General features: G+C 41.3%; 1 protein-coding gene across 7 annotated transcripts in view; it reads left to right on the forward strand.

The window, feature by feature from the left end:
* LOC136857189 (inverted formin-2) overlaps positions 1 to 23832 on the forward strand; it is a 506484-nt gene that overhangs the window by 182745 nt on the left and 299907 nt on the right. Inside the window, exon 1 of one of the 7 annotated variants that reach the window (XM_067135647.2) lies at positions 11768 to 11876. The exons of the other annotated variants lie outside the window; for them this stretch is intronic. The gene's annotated coding sequence lies outside the window, so the exon portion shown is untranslated. Of the gene's footprint in view, positions 1 to 11767; positions 11877 to 23832 lie in introns of those variants that run through there. 7 annotated transcript variants of the gene reach the window in all.

The following is a 23832-nucleotide window of genomic DNA, read 5'->3' on the forward strand; positions in this document are numbered from 1 at the left end:
ACCCACAACTATCTCTTAGAAAAACAACCTCCCACCTGCAGTAAATGCAACTGCTCTCTCACTGACAAGCATGTCATCTCCGAATATCAACGGTATCACCATTGGCGCCATCACCACAACATACCTAAGGAAATGGAAGTGACACTGGGTTTTCCAGCATTGAGTCATCAAGTCATCCATCAACTTCCTCAAGGACACTGGCTTGCACTCCAAAATTGCATGATAATTATTTATATTTTCCTCATACTTTTTATAATTGCATTATTATTATTATTATTATTATTATTATTATTATTATTATTATTATTATTATTATTATTATTATTCTGTAATCATATGTAAGAGTCGCGATAAGACCTTGAAGTTAAAGCGACTATAAACATCCCTAATAAAAGGAGTTTTCAATAATATTCACAAGCAAACAGAAACATAGAACTTGATTCATAAATACAGTAAATATTTTGAAGGAACGTATTATGTACATAGCTATCAAACCACAAGTAAGAAAAAAAAAACTTGCTTCATAAATACATTTTCTTAATAAATGTCCTATTACTATACATTGTGCATTTTATGGTGCGAAATGTGAAAAGCTCTACCACTAGATTTACCGTCTGAACAGTCTCCATTGGGAAATGTAGTTGTCTAAAGGAATTCCCGATTTATTATCTCATTTCTTGATATAAAACCATCTACCAACTTCTGCAGATTTAGCAGTCTCGGAAGACTATCAAACTCCACGTGTTAAGGGGACTTAACATCTAGAAGGAGAATGTGGGGGCAGCAGCAAAATGGCACTCTGCCACCCTAAGATCATTTGGTGGGGGGGGAGACGCCTTGCCTCCCCAAAGTCGATGCCACTGTTCCTCAGTATAACCGATGAGTGCCAGCCGATCTTGCAGATTCTCTTACTTAAATTTTCAATCTATTTGACTTGAAAATTTATAATTCTTACTGTTTATCTTTTCAATTGTCTCGAGAAATACAGTATATAATATCTACCTGCCCTTTTTCAGTTTTGAAGCTGAAGGTTTATATTAGGAATGAATGAACAATTTTGAACTTTTTTCTGGTAAACCTTTCAAAAAAATACAAATTTTCGAAATTTATAAGTTGCATTTTTGTTTCTATATCTATTTAGCACAACTATGCATTGCGTGTAATTTCATCGTATTCCATCAAATAACTTCGTATTTCCTCCTCGCATTGCCTACCAGTGAACACCACTTCTTGAATACATCAAATTTCTTTTTCTAATTCCTTGGTTTACAAAATAACTCACAGTCAAACTCATGACACGCCTATGATATTGTCTGATTTATTACAAGAAAGTAATGTTAAGGAATCCAATGATAATTATGATTTTGCCGTTTTGGTACTCTACAAGTAAAGAACATGTGAATGTTGTCGGTTTTAATTACGCGTCAAATAACTTGTCTAAAGGCAAAATTCTGGCACTCAGGCGTGTCTTATTAATGGATGGTAAAGAACTTGGCTATCCTGGCTCAGTCCGGTGGTATTTGAAGGTGCTCAAATACGTCAGCCTCGTATCGGTAGATTTACTGGCACGTAAAATAACTCCTGTGGGACAAAATTCCGGCACTTCGTCGTCTCCTAAAACTGCAAAAGTAGTTAGTGAGACGTACAGCAAATAACATTATTTTATTATTTACTGTTGAGAGATGCTCGGATACCAGTACTTTTATCCTGGAAATTATTTATCACCGTTCTAATAAATCTAATAGAAAAAGTCTCCCACAGCTTAGCACCCTTAAATATCAAAGACATTGCTGGATGGTAGTACGGGCCGCGTAGCTGTAAGTTTGAAATCGGGAGATGGAGGGTTCGAACCTTCAGTCATCAGCCTTCGAGATATTCCTCTGTTGTTTCCAATGTTCACATCAGGCAAATTCTGAGGCTGTTCCTTAAGTGAGGCGACGGCAACTTCCTTTCATGTCAAGGCACTAGAAAAAAGGAAACATTGCTGAAATTTCTGGCCGAAACTCTGGAGTATGCCAGCCAGTTGGTCAAGTGGATGGATGATGGATTTACAAACTACCGTAGTACAACTCGCAGTTCTGTTGAACAGAGATAATTGTTGAAGACTGGGTGAAATTACAAACTGCTGAACTGAATGGCTCAGTCGGTAGAGCGCTGGCTTTCTGAGACCAAGTTCGCAGGTTCGATCCCGGCTCAGTTCGCTTTTCAAATGCGCTATCCTCGTGCTGGAAGATTTAATGGCACGTGAAACACGTGAACGAAGTATGGTTTTTGATAACGAGAGTGACTCGTATTTAGAGCTCTTGGGACATTCTCTATCGAATATTTTGTTTTCAGGTTCTTTACACGCCTAAGATTTTATCTCAGATTCACCCGTGGCCTTTGTTTCTCCGTTTCATTGCGGCATAAAGGGCACAGAGATGACTGACCGTGAGTAGTAACGCGCTACGGCTATGGAGCTAAGCTCTTCATTCGGGAGACTAGTGAGTTCGAGCCCCACCGTCGGCTCTCCTAGAATAGTTTTCTGTGCTTTCCTATTTTCATTTTCAGGGAAATGCCGGGACAGTTTTTACCTACAGTTTTACCCTGCATGGATGCGGATATCCGCGGATAAATTGACAGGGTGTATATATATATATAATGTTACTGTGGGTGAAAGGTGACTTATATTTTGATAATAAATAAAATTATGGTCCAACTCTGTAGTAAAGTGGTTAGTGTGATTAACATCCTCCCCCGGAGGACCGGGTTCGATTCCTGGCTCAGCCACGACATTTGAAAACTGGTACGAGGGCTGGAACGGGGTCCACTCAGCCTCGGGAGGTCAACTGAGTAGAAGGGGTTCGATCCCCACCTCAGCCATCCTCGAAGTGGTTGTCCGTGGTTTCCCACTTCCTTTCCAGGCAAATGCCGGGATGGCACCCAACTGAAGGCCACGGCTCCTTCTTTGCGATGTTAGTGTCTTGGCGGATGCAAACTGCATGGCAGTGCGGATAATTTTGCTGATAATTTCTGTATAATTATGTTTATTGATTTTTACTCAGGTATACTATAGAAATGTTAACAAGTCAGTCTTCCACACATTTTATGCAGTTATTGTTTTGTTTATTGTGGTGAGACGACCCTCGAACGAGAGCTTTGAAAAGCCGTAAATCTGACCTAAGCCTAACTGGCTCCTGTCTGCAATTAATGGAAGGAAGGAACATAGATTACGAAAGAAAACCACCCAATATGCCCGTAGTTATCGAAAGAGCAAATTCTTCATAAATTTGTCACTGTGGGGTGACTGGTGCCAGGTATCAGGGCTGTTGCATTATGTTAATAGATCAGTCCGTTTCAATACCTTGGTTGTAATATAGTTGAACAGTTGCAATATCCGCAGATAACAACTAGCGGTTGCGGAACGGATGCGGATAATATTTTGTATATCCGCGCAGGGCTCTCTATTCATAGGCCACAACCGATTCCATCCACCCCCTTACCAACTTTCACTCACAATCATTCTTCATATTCATAAGCTCCTCTACTGAGGTTGGAGACAGGAACAGCATCCGATCGTTAAACATGGCGTATAATTTAATCTCACTTCATCCCTGAGGCCGTATCTGGAAACGGAACTAAGAGTAAACATACAGTGCAGCGTAAAAAGCAAGAATGATACTTCTTTAAACTTCATTCGTCGTACTAGATCACATGTTTAATTTCTGTAATTCCAGCGGTTGGTATAAAACTATTTCGTAATATTTCCCGAAATAGACCACAGATGTTGGAAGATGATGAATATGTCGACTTAATGACATAAACATCTTTATTTACAGTTTGCAAGAAAGGAAGCTCTGATCTGTGGTTTTCCGTGGACTTACAATCGCTCAAATACAGAATGAGTGTATGGTATTGGATGAGTTCTTCGTAAGCACACATTTCACAGAAACAATTAACACTATATATACATTAAATGTTTACTGTGGCAGGAAAGTGACTTATATTTTGATACTAAATAAAGTTAAGGTCCACCTCTGTGGTAAAGTGGTTAGTGTGATTAGCTACCACCCCCGCAGGCCCGGGTTCGATTCCTGGCTCAGCCACAAAATTTAAAAAGTGGCACGATGACTGGAACGGGTTCCACTCAGCCTCAGGAGGTCAGCTGAGTAGCGAGGGTTCGATTCCCACCTCAGCCACCCTCGAAGTAGTTTTCCGTAATTTCCTACTTCTTTTCCAGGCAAATGCCGGGATGGCACCTAACTTAAGGCCACGGTTGCTTCTTTGCCTCATCCTTGCATATTCCTTCTAATATTCCTATCCCCTCACAAGGCCCTTGTTCAGCATAGCAGATGAGGCCGCCTGGATGAGGTACTGGTCCTCCTCCCAGTTGTATCCCCGACCAAATGTGACACGCTCCAGGACACTGCGCCTGAGACGGTATAGGTAGGATCCCTCGCTGAGCCCGTGGAAAAAAAATAACCCTGGACAGTAAATTGATTAAATAATAATAATAATAATAATAATAATAATAATAATAATAATAATAATAATAATAATAATAAACATGTTAAATGCCAGGAACATTCAATACCAAGAGTGACTATACATACAACGTTGAACCGACTTAAGGAATAACATGTATTAAGCGAGTTGGCTGGGTAATAGCTAAAATCTTGCGTTCAGGAGATGGTGGGTTCGAAACCCTGAAGGTTGTTTTCAGAGGTTTCCCCATTTTTACACCAGCCAATGTTGCCGCTGTACCTTTCAAGTCGCGTTCAGACGGGCATCTTTTCGTGCCTGTCTGCATAAAACACTGCATGCTTCAAGTTGCAAAAGTTACACGCATATTTCCTCATGCCTCAGGCGCACGCAGAACTATAAGAAAATATTTTCTAAATCGCTTCAAAGCTGCGGGTATCACTACCACTTCTATTACAGTTCTTGAAAGCGAACTAAACCTAATCGTAAACAATGGATGTCATATTTATTGAGATATCGGATTAAAAAACGGAGTTCCCATCACGAGGCCAGAATAAATCTTAATTCTCAATCCGAAGATTGATGCTTGTTGTTTCAAGGGGCCTAACATCGAAGGTCATCGGCCCAATCCGAAGATTGGTTAGCAACAGTTCTCCTCCATTTCTCTCAGTTCGTTCTCCGTTAGTTCCTTTCCTCATATGAGTCTGCTCTTACATCATCTCTGATCTGTCTAGAGTACTGCACTCTAGGTCTCCCTCTCTTGTCCCGAATCATTCCTTCTATTACATTAACTATAGAACTACTGTGTCTATAGAGGCCAGCTATATGGTCTCTTTATTTTCCTTGTTGTCGGTAGTAGAGATCTTTTTTTTAAAATATATTCTTATAATTTCTTCATTTGTAAGCTTTGCTGTCCGCGAGCTCACTTTCATCCCCTCCAGCACCACATCTCAAACGCCTCCAAGGGCTCTTAACTTGGGAGTGTGGGTTGGCGACCACGGGGTACTTAGCTGAGTCCTGATATTGCTTCCGCTTACTTGCACCAGGCTCCTCACTTTCATCTTCCCTATCCGACCTCCCTTCGTCAACTCTTGTTATTTTCCGACCACGGCGGTATTGAGTGTGGAGGCCTTGGGAGTCTTTCGTTTTCACGCCCGTGGTGGCCCTTGTCTTTCTTTGGCCGATACCTTCATTTTTCCAAGTGTTTGACCCGTTCCATTTTTCCCCTCTGATTAGTGTTAATAGAGAATGGTTGTCCAGTGATACTACTACTTAAAACAATAACCACCACCACCACCACTACCACCACCACAAGAATGTTAGCAAATGATTTTGAGCTACTGGTACAATTGATTGTACCATACATAGAGAAAGAGGATACTAAAATGAGAGAAGCTGTTTCAGTAACCATGCTTTTACGATTGTTAGCCTCTGGTGATTCCAATGATATTCTTCTGTATTGGGTCGTCACAGTTAAATTTCGTAGTTATCCACTCTAGACAGGAAACTATAGTACGCGTATCAAACTCTGTAAGAATAATTTCCAGATTATGGGCTACACGATTTTCATGGTTCACCGTACCTGAAAGGCAGGGTTTAACAGGTAGCAGGCATACCCATGGAGATGTTTCACGCAGTCTTGCAGCATGATCTCCTACGCTTTCAGTCTGCCCCGTGCAGTAATAAATACAATTTCGGGCACACTTTGTAGTCTTATATATGACACGTCCATAACAACCAGTCATATTGCCTGATGTGGTAACGCATTAAAAGTTCTTCACTGGACTTTCTTATGCCTTATCTCTCTTCCACATGTTCCTGGCGATGTTTGGATTAGTTTTCATATTCATATAACCGCTGGTTTTCCACATAGAGACAGTTAGGTAGGGAAAGTTTAATTAAAACCACCAGGTGTGTATGTATTTAAAAGTGAAATCCAAATCCCATGGTGCAGCACCCTGGAAGGGCCTCGGCCTAACCAAGCGACCATTGCTCAACCCGAAGGCCTGCAGATTACGAGGTGTCGGGTGGTCGGCACGACGAATTCTTTTGGCCGTTATTCTTTGCTCTCTAGGCCGGGGTCGCTATCTCAACGTCTGATAGCTCTTCTGTTATGATCACGTAGGCTGAATGGAGGTCGAGCCGTCCCTCAGATCCAGGCAAAAATACCCTGGCCTGGCCGGAAATCTGATATTTGCCTGGTGTGAAAATGCGAAACCACGGAAAACCTATTTCAGGGCTGCGGACGGTGGGATTCGAACCCACCATCTCCCGAATGCAAGCTTACAGCTAAGCGACCCAAATCGCACGGCCAGCTCGCTTGGTTTAATTCAGTACTGCCAAATTTTAGTTTCTACCTTACATTCAATCACAAATAAACGGTGTACCTAATTTCAATCACATACATAAACGTGCTGCACAAAATGAGGCATAGAAGTCGCCGTTCAGTATGGGGAGCACTTGCAGCTACAGTACTTGCTCCTGGCTGTGCACACAAGATGCAGTATGCTTCAGTCTGCCTCCAGCCAAACGCTTCTATTAATAATAGCGGCTTAAAGGCCACGGCCACTGCTTTTTCTTTCTAAATTGAATCAATTTCAGAAAAATTCTGCATTAATTTTGAAGTCACATGTTGTAAAATTTTAAACGCTTTTAATTTGCATTTTAAATATTCTACTTCAGCTTGACATTTTTTGGTACAATATCTGTTTATAGCTGGCCAATGAGAAATAACCGAATCTTGTTTACTTTATATTCTCGAGGTTTGAAACAAACTTACCTTCATTTTGTCGTAAGTTATTAGATTTAAAAGGAATGGAAATTATAGAAAAGGTACTTAGTAAATGACGTGTATGACATATTTTCAATCGCACGACTGACTGGTAGTATTCTTCCAGTGCCTTATAGTTTCTGTAACCTCGTAACATGCTGCCTGCTGCTGTTTGTATGGGAGCCAGCATCTGTACATTCAAGCAAGTGAAGGACAAGATGTTAGCTCAATTGAGAGGTGCATCTACAATGGATCAATTATGTTCCTGGCCGTACATAAGGCGGGGGCTGGTGATCCGAGACGGTAGAGGCATGCTTGGTTCACCCGGAAGGACATGGGTTCGATTTTCAATCGGGAAGACGACAATTTTAGAAACAGGACTTCCACTTATGGAGAAGCACGTGGTCCCAGGTTTCACTCAACCTATACAAAATTTGCGTTCCAGTGACCATGTTACGAATAACAGAAGCCCTATTGAGAGATTGTTTTGCTCTTTACGTACAGAAGTCAAGCGCGAGTTTAACAGCTGTCATGCAAAATGAATACACCCTTAAGAAGTACAGTATACAATAATAATAATAATAATAATAATAATAATAATAATAATAATAATAATAATAATAATAATAATAATAATAATAATAATAATGTTTTTACAACCCACCTGAGTACTCTTACGTGTTAGTATATCTAGCGATACGAAGTTTGTTCTTAAGCACTGGACTGAGCTAGAATCGAAACAACTATGAGCCAGAATATAGAAAGAGATATTCATAAATCTCAATGTCTAACTATTCCTGGGGTTGTTAAGAATTTAGGTCCCAGGGAATTGGCTTTGGAATGTGATCATGTTGCTGTATTACAGATAAGTCGGCTCTCTGATGTAGAGACAGCATGCTTGCCACTGGGTAGCAGTCGTCTTGGCAGGAAAAGGCCCTTAATGAGATGACTGCGCGGTTTTGGATCACGCAGCTGTCAGCTTGTATTCGGGAGATAGTGGGTTCGAACCCCTCTGACGGCAACCCTGAAAATGGTTTTCCCATTTTCACACCAGGAAAGTGCTCGGTTGTCCCTTAATTTAGGTTACAGTCGCTTCCTCCCCACTCCTACCCGTTTCCTATCCCATCGTCGACAAAAAATCTGTCTATCCCTATGCGACGTAAGACAAATATTAAGGAAAAGGTGAGCAGATATATTAGAAATAAATCATCCGTCCTCCAGTGAGGGTGACCATAACTTACAGCATATAATTATAGACATGATAAAGGATTTTTGGACTGAAGCCGTGCCAAGAAAATAAGGCGAAATTCTTATTTATCATTTTCTTGATACGGCATAAGCCCTAAAAGCCTTTATCATATCTACAATTACAGACCGTGAAAGCATCAATGACAACAGTATATAATTATAATAATGAAATTATACTTAACTTTTGCTGGAAAATTCGTTAACCAGAAAATACGATTTCAGCTGTATAATTTGCAGAGGATCTCTCACGGTCTGTAATAAGGTTTGTTTCTACGTCATACAATCCGACTCGTTGGCTACATGGTCAGCGTACTGGCCTTCGGTTCAAAGGGTCTCGGGTTCGATTCCCGGCCGGGTCGGGGATTTTAACCTTCATTGGTTAATTCCAGTGGATCGGGGGCTGGGTGTTTGTGCTGTGCCCAACATCCCTGTAACTCACACACCACACACAACACTATCCTCCACCACAATAACACGCAGTTACCTACACATGGCAAATGCCGCCCACCCTCATCGGAGAGTCTGCCTTACAAGGACTGCACTCGGCTAGAAATAGCCATACAAAATTATTATTACGTCATGAAACGGAATTTTTAAATTTTGGAGGGTAGTGGCTGTGTTCTTCTGCAGGATACCTCTGTATACAAACAGGAGGCCTCGGGAAACCCATGGACTAACAGGAATAAAAATATAAGTCAAAAGAGAAGATGAACGCGGAAGCGAACATAGTTGAATGTGAATAACAATCATAGTATGGTTTAAAATAAATGTCTACCGGTTTGAATGTGTATATTTGTGTTTACTGTGTACCTATATCTCCGCTTATACATTTCCACTGCTGTTAATATTCTACGGGAAATATTTTTCTTCATATCATTTTTAATTATGGCATGTTAAATGCTGTGCTCGTATTCAAACATTCAACCTGGAATGCCACACGATAAGGAGCAATGAGTAATTAGGAGTTACCAGTGGAGATATGTATAGGCGTTCAAGAAAAGAATGGGCGCATAGTATTTTAGGTAAAGTAAACTCGTGTCCTCATCCCGAGGTGGTGCAGCTCCTTTCAGGCACACCCCCGATGGAGGTGAGCTGCATGTACCATTTCAACCACGTACCAGCCCTCCTGCCATCCTTAAATTTCTGGCAGAACCGGGAATCGAACCCGGGCCCCCGAGGACGGCAGCTAATAACACTAACCGTTACGCTACGGAGGCGGACAGTATTTTAGGTACCTCGCATTTAATATTTTATCAGGTAAATTTTCATTGTTATCGAAATATAATTCACCTCCCATGTCGATACAAACCCTGTGAATACCTACAGCGAATATTACTGCATATCTGCAGGTTATTGTTTCTGAGAAAAGTATACCTGCGGAATAAATAAATAAATAAATAAATAAATAAATAAATATAGTCACCACTGATTTACTGTTAGAGCAGTCACCCAGGTGGCAGATTCCCTACAATTTTTTTACCGACGGTAGTATTTTCTTAAATAATTTCAAAGAATTTGGAAATTTATCGAACATCTCCCTTGGTAAAGTATTCCAATCCCTAACTCCTCTTCCTATAAACGAATATTTGCCCCACTTTGTTCTCTTTAATTACAACTTTATTTTCATATTGTGATCTCTCCCTACTTTTTAAAAAACACTCATATGAAATGCCCGATAAAATGAAACATGCCACAGTTTCTCAGTTTTCATGAACAGTAAAACTCATTCGTCTACTAATGCCAGTTGACCGGTCGGAACATTCTGCTTAGTCGAGCATCTCGTCTCCTTACTCCAAAGTCTTCCCATCACAAACTTTGCTATATTTTGGTAACACTAGTCATTGTCAGAAAACACCCAGAACAATACGAGTAGCTTTTCTTTGGATTGTTTTTCCAGTTCTCGAATCAAGTAATCCTGGAGACGGTCTCATACACTGGAACCATACTCTAATGGTGGTCTTACATGCCCTCTCCTTTACATCCTTACTACAACCCCTAAATACCATATGAAGAGGTCTGTAACCTTACGATTAACACAAGCACCCAATTTTCGATTCAAAGAAATTAAATAGAAATGGCTAAAATCACCGGCTTGGTCGGTAATCTTGGGACGATGACCTTAGATGTTAGTCCGCTTTAAACAACACGCATCATCATCATTTGTCGTTAATCGAACATGTGTCCTTCTAAACCGAAGGCCCCCATTTTCACACCGGGCAAATGCTGGGGCTGTACCTTAATTAAGGCCACGGCCACTTCCTTCTAACTCCTAGGCCTTTCCTATCCCATCGTCGCCATAAGACCTGTGGCGGTGCGACGTAAAGCAACTAGCGAAAAAAAAACGAAGGCCGCTGCGCTGATCATTTATCCAAGGGGACAAAATAGTTTCCATCTCATTTTCAAAATGAACAATTCGTTTATCAAGCGAATGGCTCTATATACTCTCAGAGGGTCACTTCCAGTTCTGAAGAATCATTTGTATGGCACTTAGTAGGAAATGGATCATTTAGAAAAAATGTTCTTTTTCATTTGTTTTTAAAAATATTAATCTTTCAGTACTCTCGGAATTTTTGTGTGCTTTGTTCATAGCACCCTCCAATTGAAAGGAGCAGAATTTAGGAATAGATTTAATAATAATAATAATAATAATAATAATAATAATAATAATAATAATAATAATAATACCGAGCTCGATAGCTGCAGTCGCTTAAGTGCGGCCAGTATCCAGTATTCGGGAGATAGTAGGTTCGAACCCCACTGTCGGCAGCCCTGAAGATTGTTTTCCGTAGTTTCCCATTTTCACACCAGGCAAATGCTGGGGCTGTACCTTAATTAAGGCCACGGCCGCTTCCTTCCCACTCCCAGCCCTTCCCTGTACCATCATCGCCGTAAGACCTATCTGTGTCGGTGCGACGTAAAGCGACTAGCATAATAATAATAATAATAATAATAATAATAATAATAATAATAATAATAATAATAATAATAATTACTTGATTTCATTATAACCGGATCAATAAAAGATCTCCTTTCACAATTAGCCTACGTTTAGATTATGCAGAGAAGTTAGGTACGGGTACAAGGCTCTCAGTGTGAACAAGCATAGTTGGAAAGCACATTGTTGAACGTGAAATTAAAGAGAAAAGGAAACTGGGAGGAGAAGCCGAGAGTTCGAAGAACACAACGGAACTGACCCTGTTGTAGCATCCTGACGTCACGAGGTGCGGGACTGCCCCAGTAGGCAGGCAGCCAGTCCGTCACGCTGCGAGCAACAGTTGCCACTTGTTAGTGCTGGAGTGTAGAGCCGTGCTAGTGCCAGTGCATCAGTGTTTCTAGACGCGTGTATCGGTCTGCAGACCGGTACCTAGCAAAATTAATACCAGGAGTCCTCAACTCGGTGAGTTCAATACTTCTACTTCCTTACGATGAATAGGCTGGAGATTCTTATTATTCTTCAGTCGCTCTGCAGCACATGTTTGCTTTTATGCAACGATAACTCATTTGTTTACATTGGGCAAATGGCGCCAAGGAAAGAGGATCGACAAATTACTGTACAATATTCTCAAAGAAAAGTTCATTTGGCTTAAAAATGCAATTTGAAGAACCGAAAATATACCTTCAAAAGTGATTTCGGACTAATTTGAATCTCGAATGTATTTATGTTTACGTCCTTAAGATTTCTTAACATAACTTACGACCCGTTATCTTCTATGTTTATATTCACGCAAGGTATAACTTCAATAGAGCTTGGATCGCATAAACTGCTTAAGTATCCTTTAATGTTACTTAATAGGCTATGTACTGCCATATGAACTTAACACGTGCGTTGCGCAGGTTTATTTCCTATATATCCATATTTCAACAATTTTCCAGAACTGGCAATTTATTTCTTAGGTGAAAACATTGTGTTTATTTTTTTTTTCAAATTAAGTCGTACACTTCACTCATGAAGTATGTATCTTCCTCACGTAACTTTCCAACTATCTCGTACTGTATTCTATTTCATTGCGTTGTTCAACGCAGTATGTACTTTCGCCGTCGTTTTATAATGAGGAAAGTGAGACGATGTTGCACATTGTAAATTTATAGTACAGAAACGTCCTCGCATGCTTAAAAGTTCTCGAAAAAGTCCTGAAGTCATACGGCAGTATAATTGGTAAAACAAGATTTTTGTCATGAATCCAGAATGGATTTCCTTTAAGATAATAAGTGTTATATGAAAATATTAGTCTAATTGATGATGCTAGCTTTAAGAAATGAAACTGGTGGGTAAAATGTGAAAATCTGATTACTGATCGCACTTGCTGCACGTTCTCGCGTATCCGATTAGAAAATTGCTCGTACTTGGAAGCTGGCACTGTAATAAAACTTCAATGGTCTTGTATTTCCTCAAACCTACGGTGACACAAATCCTTCTGTGAAGTTAGACTGTGCCGATTGTCAGTTTTATTTATGATCGATAATGTTTTTCTTATGATAAAAGACCGCAATTCTGAATGTAGCAGTTGTCAGAAGAAACTGTTCTTTTCGGATGACTAGTTTTGTTTATGTTTCTGGACGGTAATTTGGAATCTTCAAGTATTTTATTTTGAATGGACGAACTTACATAATTGAGTGTGCTAAACGAAGACTCGTTATTGAACTCTGAAGCTTAACTCATTCATGTGCGATGTGTACATTGGAGGACAATTTCGATATTCGTATTACCAGTGTTCATATTGAAATAAGCGAACGTTTAAGAAACAATTAACCTTCTCAGAACGTCAGATTTCATTTTGACGTCTATAAGAGGAAGTTGGGGAAAATGAGTTTTTTCCCAACATCGAGAAAATGACTATTTTGCTGTTTCCTAATGTAACACAAGCACATACCATATATTTGATTTTTTTTGCTAGTTGCTTCACGTCGCGCCGACACAGATAGGTCTTATGGCGACGATGGGACAGGGAAGGGCTAGGAGTGGGAAGGAAGCGGCCATGGCCTTAATTAAGGTACAGCCCCAGCATTTTCCTGGTGTGAAAATGGGAAACCACGGAAAACCATTTTCAGGGCTGCCGACAGTGGGGTTCGAACCTACTCTCTCCTGAATACTGGCCGCACTTAAGCGACTGCAGCTATCGAGCTCGGTTTTGATATTTTTAAGATACCCTTCATTTTGAATTCCTGTACACTTACGAGCGAATAATTAACATATCCTATAACCTTGCTACTTCTAGTTTTGTTTATGGAAATATAGGGCCTATAGTTTGTAGGCGTACTTCAATTTGTCTATACCGTGGATTAGGTAGTGGCTTTAAAATTGGTTTCCTTTTAAAATCAGCCATTCTCACTTGAGGCGAGAGGCTCGGTTGTGGACGACAGTAATTTTGGGCGGCTATAATTTTGAGCGTGATTTTCTCTCTTCCGCTCCGGAGAAATGCTTAAGTATTGTTCTTTAAGTCTTGTTGCATCTATCCCCATTTCCAATTCTTACTATTATATTTACCTTGCACTACAGAACTAACGACCAAAGATATTCAAAATATGACAGCAAACACGTTTTTAGTGTTTACATGTTTAAATTTAAAGAGAAGCCTGTGGCTGTGTGGTAGCGCGCTGGCCTTTTGTCCGAAGTGCCCGGATTGTGTTCTCGGCCGGGTTGTGGATTTTTAAAAAATATCAGCATTCGGTCTGTTAGACCAGCTCTGTATGTTTATTAACTATATACATTAATTGTGAAACGATGATGATATGAACTTAAACACATGAGACGAACACCAATACCCGAGTCAGAGAAATTAACCATAGTTAAAATCCCTGTCCCTGCCGGGAATAGAACTCGAGGCCATCTGAACCGAAGGCCAGTACGCTGATTATTTAGCTTGGGAGCTGGACCATGTGAGATCATTAGTTGGTTCAACCCAGAGCCATACTGACGGATCTCGATATGATATTATAAACAGATAGCAACTTTCCATGTACACTGACTGACAGAGCAAATGCAACACCAAGAAGGAGTGGTTCGAAAGGGATGAAAGTTGGGGAAAAAACAGAGACGGCACGGACGAATAATTGATTATTTCAAACCGATATGCAGGTTACACAATGCGCACGGCATCGACTCAGTAGGATGTAGGACCACCGCGAGCGGCGATGCACGCAGAAACACGTCGAGGTACAGAGTCAATAAGAGTGCGGATGGTGTCCTGAGGGATGGTTCTCCATTCTCTGTCAACCATTTGCCACAGTTGGTCGTCCGTACGAGGCTGGGGCAGAGTTTGCAAACGGCGTCCAATGAGATCCCACACGTGTTCGATTGGTGAGAGATTCGGAGAGTACGCTGGCCACGGAAGCATCTGTACACCTCGTAGAGCCTGTTGGGAGATGCGAGCAGTGTGTGGGCGGGCATTATCCTGCTGAAACAGAGCATTGGGCAGCCCCTGAAGGTACGGGAGTGCCACCGGCCGCAGCACATGCTGCACGTAGCGGTGGGCATTTAACGTGCCTTGAATACGCACTAGAGGTGACGTGGAATCATACACAATAGCGCCCCAAACCATGATGCCGCGTTGTCTAGCGGTAGGGCGCTCCACAGTTACTGCCGGATTTGACCTTTCTCCACGCCGACGCCACACTCGTCTGCGGTGACTGTCACTGACAGAACAGAAGCGTGACTCATCGGAGAACACGACGTTCCGCCATTCCCTCATCCAAGTCGCTCTAGCCCGGCACCATGCCAGGCGTGCACGTCTATGCTGTGGAGTCAATGGTAGTCTTCTGAGCGGACGCCGGGAGTGCAGGCCTCCTTCAACCAATCGACGGGAAATTGTTCTGGTCGATATTGGAACAGCCAGGGTGTCTTGTACATGCTGAAGAATGGCGGTTGACGTGGCGTGCGGGGCTGCCACCGCTTGGCGGCGGATGCGCCGATCCTCGCGTGCTGACGTCACTCGGGCTGCGCCTGGACCCCTCGCACGTGCCACATGTCCCTGCGCCAACCATCTTCGCCACAGGCGCTGCACCGTGGACACATCCCTATGGGTATCGGCTGCGATTTGACGAAGCGACCAACCTGCCCTTCTCAGCCCGATCACCATACTCCTCGTAAAGTCGTCTGTCTGCTGGAAATGCCTCCGTTGACGGCGGCCTGGCATTCTTAGCTATACACGTATACACGTGTCCTGTGGCACACGACAACACGTTCTACAATGACTGTCGGCTGAGAAATCACGGTACGAAGTGGGCCATTCGCCAACGCCGTGTCCCATTTATCGTTCGCTACGTGCGCAGCACAGCGGCGCATTTCACATCATGAGCATACCTCAGTGACGTCAGTCTACCCTGCAATTGGCATAAAGTTCTGACCACTCCTTCTTGGTGTTGCATTTGCTCTGTCAGTCAGTGTATATCTGGCCCTTAGTTCCCTTTTCTGATAAGGGGTTGGAAATGAAGAGAGGTGAATTTATATGACATATTTTTTTACGGCCGGATGCCTTTCCTGACACCAGCATAGTAACTTTCCATATCAAAAATTATATATTTCCATACGGAAGAGAAGTAGTTAATATATTGTAGTTTGATATGCCTGCTGTTCATAACTGTGGGACCTCCAGATTTACACGGATTCTGAAACAAAAAGACGTAACATTTCGTTTAAAAAATCCCACATACGTTTACCAGTATTCGAACCGCGACCATCTCGGAGAGAAGCCAGTGACAACTACTTTCGTCTATGACGCTCCATAAAGTTATAGTTAGATCCCTATTCAGAACTTAAAAGTACTCAGCGAGCCTCTTGGAGGTAGATTTACTGGCACGTAAAATAAATTCCTGTGGGACAAAATTCCGGCACTTCGAAGTCTCCGAAAAACTAAAAATGTCGTTGTTGGTTTTAGGTATTATTATTATTATTATTATTATTATTATTATTATTATTATTATTATTATTATGTCTTCTCTTAAAATCTAAAACTATTAAAGGTGCGTTACACAAGTAATATCTTCAAGTGAAGGTTTTGTGAACTCTCAATCTTCATCAAATATTGAAATTGTTATAATACCTACACAAACTAGGTAAATAAAGCGCCATTTAAGTGCTGCAAGTGGCTTAACGCTCTGTATTGAAATCGTGCGGGAATCAGAAGAGTTCATAGGGACTGAGAATAAATTAATTTAGACCAGAGATTGATGATGGAGAGAGAGCTTCCGTGGCTCAGGCGGCAGCGCGCCGACCTCTCACCACTGAGTTCCGTGGTTCAAATCCCGGTTACTCCATGTGAAATTTGTGCTGGACAATGCGGAGGCGAGACGGAGTGCGACAGGCTTCGGCAGTCGGCACAATTCCTATCCTCGTCGCTAGATGGGGCTTCATTCCATTTCCTGACCCGGTCGAATGACTGGAAACAGGCTGTGAATTTTCATTGATGATGAGAGAATCCATCTATGCGACGTCGGCAGTGTATGACTCATTCTTTCCCTGTCATTGTAGTTATCCTATTTCGTGTTCATAGTCCCATTTTTCAATGCATGATTTTTCTATTAGGCTAATATATTGCACTGAAAATCGGAAACAATCAGAACTGTGTTTTTTTCAGTTTGCTTTACGTCGCACCGAAACAGATGGGTCTTTTGGCAACGATGGGAAAAGAAAGGCCTAGGAGTAGGAGGGAAGCGGCCGTAGCCTTAATTAAGGTACAGACCCGGCATTTGCCTGGTGTGAAAATAGGAAAACACGGAAAACCATGTTCAGGGCTGCGTATGGTGGGGTTCGAACCCATGCAAGTTGACAGCTACGTGACCCAAGCCATGCAGCCACTCGCTCGGTAGTTGTATCCCACAAAATAGGCATGGTTGAGAAATACTGCGTGAGTTTTATGTAACGGACTAGCTTCGAGGGACAAAAGTGCAGTGTTCAAAGTATGTTCGAGATTTTTTTTTGTACACCCAGCTGCGTACACAAGATATCCTAGTAGATAGTCCTCGAATGTGCCGCTCCAATGATAGGTCGCAAGTGCTCAAATAACAACATCGACTGCGTAACGCTTGTGTGTATGAATTAGTCGTTTTCCGAGGTGAATAACACCACAGAAACTCATTTGGGACGGGTTTTGTTCAATAATATTGCTGAATGTTTAGACATATTTTTTAAAATTTTTGTGTGATTTGGAATAATTTAATGAAATTATTTTCTGTTGATGACATCTGCAACCTTCAGATTGCATTTGATCGACTTGGGCAGTGGTGTCAGAAAATGTATATACGAAAGTCAACATAGAACTAAATATGTTACTTATGATAGGAAGATTGATCCTATTCTCACTGCGTTCTCACTTGAAGTGTCTACTGAAGGATGCAACTATATTAAAGATTGTGGAATCTAAATAAATATTCCATCGTTATGTAATACAGCCTCTCAAATGATTGTTTTTATACTCCGCTCCGCAAAATATGGCATGAGCAATACTTCTTTAACTATTTTATACAAGTCTCTAGTTCACCAAACTCTAGAATATGGCTACCTTACCAGCGAGGTCATATTGGCCAGATTCAGTCCATTCAGCGAAGGTTCATCAGCATTTTCGGATATTCCTGTTTCTGAGTTTGAAGCAAATTTTGCCCTTCGACAGTTCTACCTGAGAAGGGAATGACTGCTGATCTGTCAGTTCTATATAAACTCCTCAATGGCATAATAGACTGTCCTAATCTCTCGGGACAGATCCACATTCATGCCCCTATAGGCATTCCCTGTCAGCACATTTTCGAGATAAGACACCATGACCGTAACTACTTTTTTCTATAGTCATCTACCAAGATTTGTGTGTGAGGGGAATATGGTTTTTCGCATTGTGACATTTTCCACGACCGCTTCAGGCCATTTAGATGCGCTGTTGTGACTGAACAACTAGCTTTCCTGTCTTTAATTACTCATTAAATATCCGAATAAAATACAATGCTTGTATGCTACTGTACGTGTACACATTTTCTATTGTTTATTTTATTGTTGCCTCTATCTTGATGCATATTTCAGTTTTCATTTTCTGTATGACAATAATTTAATATAAATTCATTACAAATTGTTGTGCCGTAGACGCCCAGGACAACTCCTGCTTATTGTAGCCACTCCTGCCGCCATAGTCGGCATTTTTAATCGCATAAATGGATAGCTTTGAAAAAGCAACGGTTTATCTGAACACCTAATAATAATTCGCATAACCAGCGACAAACAGTCACTGAAATGTCGACGCAACTTCACTTTAAGGAAAATGTTTGTGAAGTCCTACGTGTGGCCAGTTGCGATCTGTTATGTAGAAACCTGGACATTGACCGAAAGTGACATAAAATGGCTAGAAGCCTTTGAGAAGTGAGGCTGGCGATGTTTGGGAAAATTTAGCTGGGTGGAGATGATGACCAGTGTGGATGTAATTGAGTGAGTTATTGAGAAGCGTCGGCTAATCAATAAAATCAACAAAATATCAATATAGCTGGAGCGCCGGTTGCGAAATGGGGGTTAAATAATTGAAATACATGAGGGGGAAATATACCTGGAAAACGCCTTCGTGGGTTGCCAAGAAACACATTTATGAAGACGTTCTTCAGTTGTTCTGTTCTAATAAATTATGAAGAAGTTAAAAGAATAGTACAAGGTAGATTCATTTTGGAGAAGACTCGTCGTAGGGACAAACCAGTTGTAAGACTGAATAGATGAAGACACAATAATAATAATAATAATATTAATAATAATAATAATAATAATAATAATAATAATAATAATGTAGTGTCTGTACGTACATTCAGTTTTGTAACTATTTTGAGAAGGTTGACAATAGTATATAGCCTACAGCGGGGAGATGACATACATCATTTTTGAGCCTGACAGTCGGCTTAGATTCCATAAGCGCAAGAACTTTTCATAAAATTTGGCAGTATTCGCCAGTCGCCTAATTTGGCTTACTTTAATAAGTAAAAACGCCCAGAATTTCCCTACACTTGGTTTTATATGCATCTGTTCGGTAGGAGCTGAGACATAACCTTTAACACCGAAAATAGCGCCTGTTGGCCCGAGAGACGAGGTAAATGTGTTTAGCGACTTGCCTTGTGGGGCACCGTGGCTTCTTGCTAACAATAGAGGTTGTGTTTGGTACTTGCTTGTCATCCGCTTGCCGAGTGGAATCCAAAGCAATCCGGAGTACCATATTCTTGCAAAGAGTTGCTCAGCTTTGAGGCTAGCCCAGTGCGGCCGGGCTCGGTTCTCCGAAATGCAGACAGTACGCATCACGCGCGAGAGAGCGAACGCAATCGGCACGGGACAAGAGCAGTGACTTAAACAGTGACAACGAAGCTCTCCTCGCACCATCAATGAAATGTTGAAAGATAGTATTTTTTTAAAGACACTATAATCGCAAGGGGAATCTTTTAAAAATATTCGGGTTTGATCTATACTGCGCTCGATATTAATAGACATTGTTTCATTTTTCTCTATTTAAACATTCAAAGAAAACTAACACGTTACAAGATCCGTATTACAACTTACAAATATACCGTGGTAGGTACGATTTAGAATTTCTTGGATGGGAATGGCAGAATTTTCACTAAGAAAAATAGAATTCATGTTATGCATTCAATAAAACATATTTACATACTTCAACATATTTAATGCTTGATTTTTCACAGTGTTATAATAATGTGTGACTTTACCTGTTCACTGAATTTCTGAGAATAGTTCACCGTTCATTGACAATGACGGCCTGTGACGTAGCTGCAACAGTGATCGCATACAGTGATCGCTCGCCGTCCCACTTTCGTGCCGTCTGCCCGCGGGACGAAAGGCACTGTGGCTAGGGGCGGTAGAATAACATCCACGGTATCCCCTGTCTATCGTAAGAGGCAACTAAAAGGGGGACAAGGGGCTCTCAACTTGGGAGCGTGGGTTAGCGACCGTAGTTCACTTGTCATGTTTCTCACCTTCATCTTTCCTATACGATCTTCCTTGGTCAACTTTTGTTCTTTTCCCACGCCGACGGTGTTACGTTTTCGAGGCCTGTAACATTATGACCAGAATAACACAATAGGACAGGGAAGTCTCATTTTCATGCTCTTCGTGGCCCTTCCCTTTCTTTTGCTTATATTTTCATTTTTTCGAATTGTCAAATCTCTTTCATTTTTCTCTCTAATAAGTCCAGTTGTACTTTCTCTTAAAACAGTAACCGCCACCCCTCCACTGTTCTTAGAAAATAAGCAAGTGTTGAGATTCTTTATATGGAATTTATATAATTAGAAAACACAATTAGACTTACAGAACGCTCCTAATTAGCAGGTTTGTTGGAGCTCTTGCAAGGTGATGACGTGACTGAAGGGAATATCACATGGCGTATTCGGAGGAACATGCAAAGCATGATACCTGGTAAGGTTTAAACAATGGAAAATTTACCTTTAATCATGATATTTCTATTACTAAAATGCATTCAGGGGTATTTAGGTCAAGTAAGCGTCTTGAGACACGATTTCTTAAGGATGATATGACGTATATTAACAAAGATAGGTTAAGAGCCTATTCCTAGAATCCATGTCGTGATGCACGTAGAGGTTAACATAGTAGCTTATAGCCTGGCTATATTCCCGGCTCTGCCACTAATTGGAAAGGACTAGAGTAAGTACCATCAGAATTGGGTTCTTACGGTTAGCGACGAGCGCCAAAGGCACTTCTCTCAGTCGCTTCTGTTTGACCTCTCTTGGTCAAATTATTCCCATACAGCGTGGATGGTATTGGGCTTGTAAGACAGATGGTGTTTTTCAATTCCTTTTCTTGACCCATCTGTTCGTTGTTCTTCCAACAGTCAGACCTCTCCCTCTTTTTCCTGTCAATAAAATTAAGACATGGCAGTCCCATAGTTTTGCTCCTTTGCTACAATATTCAGCACTACCCCAGCAAAAGCCAACAATAGCTTTCTTACAATGATCTGCTTTCGGGATATTTGCATCTTCTTCTTTCTTATCTATAAGTTCCTCTGTTCTATTAGATTTTCTTACTAATATTTCGTTATTTCTTGAACCAGGTGTACAATGAAGAATTTCACCTTCGGTTTAATTTGTTTGGTGAAGTACTGAGCAAAATGTACTGGAACAAAATAGGCTACAAATGATTGCAATATTCATAAATGTCATTTTTACACATATTTCAACAATTTTTTTCGTAAAAATATATGAAGGCAATATCGAAAAATACCTTGAACCTTCCTTATGTCAACTCATTTTCTGGTAAAACGACGCATTACTGATATATCTGCTCAAAACGGTTTGATATTTTTCACACTGAAAGGTACAAATAATAATAATAATAATAATAATAATAATAATAATAATAATAATAATAATAATAATAATAATAATAATAATAATAACAATCGGGAATTCCGCTTATGAGCCATGACACACTCACGTTCGCGGGGATGGTGACCTACAGTGTCCTAAACCCATGAAACTAACAATAACGGCATCCTGACTATTGTTAGTTGAAGCGTGTTATGTCTCTTCTCCTGCCATTATTGCATTATTGCTGAAGTGATTTTGAAGATACATTTTTTGCAACGTGTAAAGAGGTACTCAACAATGACAGGTACAACAATAGGTTTTAAATATATCGGTCGACGTTTCAACTACCGATCAGTAGCCCTTTACAACGTCAACGCGACCAACATCCCAAAAATAGACCACCACTTGTCAATTGACACTGGCCGCGGAAGCCTTATGGTAGCTTATTTGCAAGTCGAAAATTTCTTCGAACATCTACAGACCTTACTGCAGCATTCATTAGATTTAATTAGATGTATGATGTGTTCTCTTAGTATCACCTTATCAGGTATTGCGTGTTGAACGCCATCTCGGATTGTTGTGCCATTTTTGTCATTTTTTAAATCAAGCTTTCATTTCGTTCCCTGAAGGGGTACGGCGGGCCTCTTACAGGGTAACGCTCTCTCCCAGGCCAAGGAGATTTAGTAGAGGTGAATTGGAGGTGCGCAGAAGGTGAAGGAGTAGCGGTTGTGGCCTATGAAAGGATCTGTCACGGCACTTGCCCTAGTGCAGGAGAATGGGGAAACCATTTTGAGAACAGTCCACCATCTCCCGAGTGTAGAGCCGCAAAGCTACCCATAACTAGCCGTTGTTAAGTCGAAGCCTACCCTGCTCGGAGTTTTTGTCATATGAAACAGCGTGTTATCGAGGTAAAGCGTTTGACTTACCACAGGTAACACTCGTCTGGCCGTGCGGGCTTATCGTTCTGTTTGTGTCCATTACCGTTAACCTAGAAAAGGGAAAGGCTTAATGGATATAGCTGTGATAAGTCTGCCGGCACTGGCCACAGACACGGCAACAGTATTCCAGCTCCTCAGTGTGCTTTGTACAGTTGATCTCGGTATCGCTACAGTGCTATTTAAAAAAAAAATTGGAACGTAACAGCCTAGCGGTGAAGATCGGAACTGCGTCAGAACAATGTCAGTGAAATGCCGTGTGGCCTCTGGAGAGGCCTGGTGCAGGTCTTTTGATTTGACGCGTCGTGATGAAGATGAAAACTGCACATACACCCAGTCCCCGTGCCAGGAGATTTAACCAATTATGGTTAAAATTCCCGACCCTGCCGGGAATGGAACCCGGGACTCCTGTGACCAAAGGCCAGCATGCTAACCACTTAGCCATGGGGCAGGACACAATGTCAGTGTGGACAGTTAAAAACAGGCTACAACTGCGTCGAAAATAAATTGCGATGTTTCATTTTGAATTATTATTATTGACGTATGAAGTATGCAGTGACATCATGAAGTATGTAATTATCTTCGCATTTAACTCAATTTCCAAGCGATGGTTGCTTTAAGGGCAGGTATTACTAGAGGGAGGTTTGATTCCCTCCTCAGCCAACCTAAAAGTGGTTTTCCGTGGTTTCCCACTTCTCCTCCATACAAATGCCGAGATGGTACCTAACTTTAGACTACGGAAGCTTCCTTCCCTTTCCTTCTCTATTCCGTTCAATCTTCCCATCCCCATACAAGGCCCCTGTTCAGCATGCCAGGTGAAGCCACTAGTCCTCCTCCCCAGTTGTATCCCCCGATCCAAAGTCTCGCGCTCAAGGACACTGCCCTTGAGGCAGTAGAGGTGGGATCTCTCGCTGAGTCTGAGAGGGAAACCAGCTCTGGAGGGTAAACAAATTAAGAAAGAAAAACATATGTTTGTAATGATAATGCATGAGTAAACAGCCAAATAGCACTGGAAATTCAATAAAAGTTATTGCAAATACACGTATTTTATCATTATATTGCCTCTGAATTGTGATGTATGTGAAATAATATGACCCGTGTTGAAAAAGAACTATGAGCGGGACTCGATCC

The sequence above is a fragment of the Anabrus simplex genome, chromosome 1 (assembly GCF_040414725.1).
Source record: "Anabrus simplex isolate iqAnaSimp1 chromosome 1, ASM4041472v1, whole genome shotgun sequence".
NCBI lineage: Eukaryota > Metazoa > Arthropoda > Insecta > Orthoptera > Tettigoniidae > Anabrus > Anabrus simplex.